The following is a 5,845-nucleotide window of genomic DNA, read 5'->3' on the forward strand; positions in this document are numbered from 1 at the left end:
AACAGTGTTCTCCTACACAGATCCCAAACTCTCTAAATAACCTAATGCAGGGCCGTGAAATCACTGATGGGATTTTATCCAGGAATCCTCCACCACACCCAGATGGTCTGTGAGTTTTGAATGGGAAACAGTCCCAGCTGAAGCCCTAGTCCTGCCTGGCCTATTCCCCTAGAAGGATGATGTTCTATCCTCTATTCAGACTTGCCATCTTAGGAGTCTCTCTGGACCAACTCATTTAAAAATGTGGGACTAGAAATGGAAACAACAATAAAAAATCCCTGTTGGTGGCTTGCCCAGGGATCCTTACCTTTTGGTAGATTTTGGTTTTCCAGAAGGTTGGTAAAGCTGGAATCCCCACCAGGAAGCACAGGAACAGAAGAAGCAACCACAACCCACACACGATGGTGAGGCTGTGGTCACTATCTAAGAATGTTGAGCAGATGCTCAAAAACAACTCAATATGGCTATTCAGAAATGAGAGAACATTCCATTGACTGAACTCCATTTTCTGAATCGCAAGGCTGCCTGAGGCAACTGAGCTCTGAGAGTGTCCGCACTTGCCTATAATCCCAGGCCTGCATCACAGAGCACTGAAGAGTCACAAAGGGTTTCAGAGGGTGGGGGAGGGGACATGCAGAGGGTGTGCCCATGGCCCCTTCCCCCCACCAGCCCAGCTGATCTCTCCATCTATCCTGGGCCCTCCAGGTCCCTCTGCCCTACCCTGCCATCCTATTTTCCAACTCTGTCCTTTCATCATATCATACAATTACATTAATGAAATTTTCTGCCTCTTCCACCTGTACTCCAGATATTACCTGGGCCCCCTTTACTGTTTGGAGAGCTTGACTTTGGTTTCACCAATTCCACTGCCTCGAAAGTCTGAAATGCTCCCTGGAATTTTTGCTTGTACCCAGACATTTACACTCAGAATCATAGATGTCCTCAAATCCATCTTTCCTTTACAATGTTTTTGCCTTACATGAACCCTGATACAGAACTTAAAGTTCTTCTTTACTCATTTAGTTTTGTGAATGTTGAATAAACAAATTTGAGTTTTTTGCTTCAGTCAGCCTTTACCATCTTCAGCCAGTGGGGCTGACTCAAATAATTGAAATGAGTAATTCATTATTCAACATTCACAAGACTAGAATCAGTACAGGCATACATCACTTAATGAAAGGGATATGTTTAGAGAAATGCATCATTAGGCAATTTCATTGCTGTGTGAACATCACACAGTGTACTTACACAAACCTAAGTGGTAGAGCCTACTACACACCTAGGCTATGTGGTGCTACCCGTATGGGACCACTGTCATATATGTGGTCCATCAGTGACCAAAACATCGTTAATATTGTTACGTGGTGCGTGACTGTGGTGGATGACAATGACAAAATGGAGTACCATTTTCAAGGCTTCTAAAATGGAGCTGGGAGGCCATTAAGGAAGTGGGGCTTATGATTGTACACCACATCCACCACCAGACGTTAACTGAACTTTTGAGCTTTACCTGACAGCAGACGTCACATCTTGAAGTGTTTCCTCATTCCAAGAAGGGACAGTCTGCCTAGGACCAACTATGTTCCGGCAAGTCAGCTCACCCCATGCCAGAACCAGTCATTAGCTGTTCACTGTAGACCTTTGTAAGCCTGTGCCCTTTCCTTTTATATACACCTGCCTCCTTTGTCTTCCTAGGAGCACATTTGAGCTTCTACTCGAATCTACTTCTCCTGAATTGCAATTCTTGAGACCCCAAATAAACTGCAGTTTATGCCTCTTATTTGCTGACTTTACATAGTGACAGAAGTGGGATCCCTAGCTACTGACCTTCAATTCTGGTGCCACTTCACAGACACAAGCAAGGTGCCTGCAAAGAATCTTTTGTGCTCTGTCGTCTCCTCCTGGTGGCTCTGGTTCCTGGTGGTAAGTCCTCCTGGGTCTGGACCTCCCATTTTTGGTAGAGGTCCAGACTCTTTATGTAGGCGTCCTTTGATACTGGTTCTGGCCATCCTTTCATTGTCAGCTTTGTTAGAAACTTCTGTTTCTTTCCCTCCTTTTCTGGGCCTTTGATCCTTTGGTAAGTTCATACAAATGAGAAGTCCATTTTCTAAGAGGACCACCGAAGAACAGCCCCACTCTGGGACTCCTGCTGGTTTTGTCTTTAAAGAATACAGACCTTCTACATGTAGATTTTTGTCCCACTGGGCTCAGATTACTCAGGGTGATTTAAGGCTTCACTGGCCTAAATGGGGCTCCTTTGAAATTCCTAAATTGGTTTATCTGTGCACTCAATTGGAAAAAGCCTATCAAACCAAACAAATAAAATGGGAAACTTTTTAAAATTGGTATCTTGAGGCCTCTAAATGAAACACTGAAAAGGACACTTCCTTGCAAGCCATTAATTCTAAACTTACTGAAGTCAATTCAGATCTCTCTCAAAGGCTTGGAAAACGAGAAAGATTGGCCAGTGCTTTCTCTGGTGCTGCAGCTGCTTCTGCTCCTCCCCACCCTCCACGCCCTGCTTACCCACCTCCACTATATCCTTCTCTGGCTGAACTTCATTTTTATAATGATTACTCTGAAGCTCTCCTTGATTCTGCTGCACTAGCAGCTCCCTTTAAAGACAGGAGATGGGAATAAACCCATATAGTACGCTACAGCCCCTGGACAAAATCTGAATTATTAGTTGTAACTAAGGGATTCTCCAACACCAACGAAGACCTTATTAAACTTGCAAAAGAATTTGACCTAATTATTGAAACTTATCAACCTGGCTATTCAGATTTGTATCAACTTATCCACGTGCTTGTGGGAGAAGGGAAAGCCAAAGAATGGTTTTCTAAAGCAGGATGGAACAATCCCATGGAAGACTTTCTAAGTATGGCAAGGGAGCCATGGGAGATGTTTGTGTTAGCTAAAAGACTTCATGAAAAAATTCCTAATGTCTTCCCAAAGATTATTGACTAGAAAAGGATTCAGTAAGGTATACAGAAATCCAATGAATCTGTGTTTAACTGTTTTGACAGATTTGAGAAGGCTTTTAAACAATATTCTGGAGTTGACATCATTAATTATGAAACTTCCTCCCTGTTTAATTCAACTTCTGTCAATGGGTTGGAAGATAAACCATTGTCAGCTTGTTAAGATGACAAGAGACAAATCTCATCAAGACGTCAGCCTAGGCAAACTCTGAACTCGCCTCCTCCCACAAACACAACCAGGTTACAACTAGTCTTGGAAAAATTACCCTGGAGAGAAAACTGTAAACTAAAAACTGGATAAAAAGAACTCTCACAACAAGGGACAGTCCTGACTGAGGTAAAAGAGGCAGAAATTCCTTCTGGAGAGAAAACAAGCCACCTTCATGAGCAGCAGAGCTTCATAGCCAAATGAGTGGGAACCATCCTAAAGTACCCAGCCCTCCCTGGAGAAGTGGGGACCTTAGTGGGAACACATTACTGCTATAAGTATCCTTCAGACTCAGCACAACTAAGACAAGTGTCCTACTATCTGGCTTCACTGGCTATTAACTGCAGCGGGGAATACCCCAAGAAAAGCTATCAGATGAAAGCCAAAACTCCCAGCTCTTAAAGGGCCCATGCACAATTTCACTCATTACAGAGAGCAACCTAAAATCACCAAAAAGAAAGCTGCACAGTCCTTTGGTGAAAAGAGACTCACCTGGTAGGCTCTGGGTGAATCTCAGTGAGAGATAAGACCTCTCCAGAGACTGAGACATTGGTGATGGCCATTGTTGTGACCTAGAACAGATGTGCTGACACAAACCTTGGCAGATGCTATTGAAGTTGTTCCCCTGGCCTGTTAGCCCAGGGGTCTACCGTGCCCACCAGAGCACAGATTTAATCCAGTTTAGCCAGGGCAGACAACCCTCCCTAGGGACCAGCCCCACCCAACAGCAAGCCCTCAGGCTACTTGTGGGCCTACATAGACTGGGTGCCTTGATCCTCTACAGGCAGGTGAGTGTGTCAGACTCTGTGGGGCAGTGCCTGTGCAAGGACCAGGTGAACTGTGGGGGGCATTGGTGGAGAGGTGGGGGCCTCTGCAGAGGGGTGAGTGGGTATACTCCAGGGGGTCAGGAAGTTTGCATGGGCTAGGGCTGTGTTGACAGTGTGTGTGGACCTGTGGGTGCTGGGGCTTATCAGGGGCAGAAGACCTGTGCTTCACAAACAGCCACAAAGAAGATCAGCCCCACCTTCCAAAGCCTGAAACAATTGGGTGCTCCCATGTGTAGGGCCAGCCCCACTCAGTTGCAATCCTAAGAGACCTGACAACAGCCTTGCAGGCCTGAGGCCTACAGCAACTGTAAGCCGCTGAGCCTAGCAACCAGCCACACTGGGTACCTACTCAATTAACAGGAAAACTGCTACAGGGGTGTGCTGTTAGACCCTGTACCCCATGGTGGTGGCGCTCCCCAAACCTGATTTAGAAAGAGCCAGCCAGGGAGGGAAAGACTACACTCTCTGGGTACCTGCATTAAGAGCAACCCTACCACAGCAGAAGGAATAAGTAGCCCATGCTGGGGTCACTCCTGGATCACCTGGACTGGTGATGAGAGGGAAGCACACTGCTGGGCTTCAAAAGGCATCTCTAACATAAGACCACTTCTCCAAGATCAGGAGACATAGCTGACTCACATAATACATAGATATAAGCACAGAGAAAGAGGCATAATGAGGAGACGAAGGAACACATTCCAAGTAAGGGAACAGGACAAAACCCCAGAAAAAGAACTAAGTGAAACAGAAATAAGCAATCTACCTGACAGAGTTCAAACAAAAACTCATAAGGATGCTCACTGATATTGGGAGAAGAGTGGATGAATACAATGAGAACGTCAACAGAGAATGGGAAAATATGAAAAAGAACCAATCAGAAATGAAGAATACAATACTGGAAATGAAAAATTCACTAGAGGGACTCAATAGCAGAGTAGATGATACAGAAGAATGGATTAGTGAGCTGGATGAAAGAGTAGAGGAAATCACCCAAGCTGAACAGATAAAAGAAAAAAGAATTAGAGATAATGAGAACAATCTAAGGGAACTCTGAGACAATATCAAGTGCACTAACATTCATATAATAGGTGTCCCAGGAGAAGAGAGAGACAAAGGGGAAGAGAATCTATTTGAAGAAATAATAGCTGAAAACTTTCCTAATCTAAGGAAGGAAACAGACATTCAAGTACAGGAAGCACAGAGAGCACCAAACAAGATGAACACCAAGAGGCCCACACGAAGACACATTATAATTAAAATACCCAAAATTAAAGATAAAGAGAGAATCCTAAAAGCAGCAAGAGAAAGGCAACAAGTGACAGACAAAGGAAAGCCCATAAGGCTATCAGTGGACTTCTCAGCTGAAACCCTACAGGCTAGAAGAGAGTGGCATGACATATTTAAAGTGCTGAAGGGAAAAAACCAACAGCCGAGAATACTCTATCCAACATGGTTATTCAGAATGGAAGGAGACATAAAGAACTTCCTAGACAAGCAAAAATTAAAGGAGTTTATCACCAAGAAACCAGTTCTACAAGAAATGCTGAAAGGGCAGCCAGCCCTGTGGCCGAGTGATTAAGTTCACATGCTCTGATTCTGTAGCCCAGGTTTCACCAGTTTGGATCCTGGGTGTGGCCATGTTACTGATTGTCAGACCATGCTGAGGTGGCATCACACATGCCACAACTAGAAGGACCCACAACTAAATATGCAACTATGTACTGGGTGGGGGAGGTTGGGGAGAAAAAGCAGAAAAAAAAAAGAAGATTGGCAACAGTTGTTAGTTCAGGTGCCAATCTTTAAAAAAAGGAATGCTGAAAGGACTTATT

Source organism: Equus quagga, chromosome 6 (assembly GCF_021613505.1).
Source record: "Equus quagga isolate Etosha38 chromosome 6, UCLA_HA_Equagga_1.0, whole genome shotgun sequence".
NCBI lineage: Eukaryota > Metazoa > Chordata > Mammalia > Perissodactyla > Equidae > Equus > Equus quagga.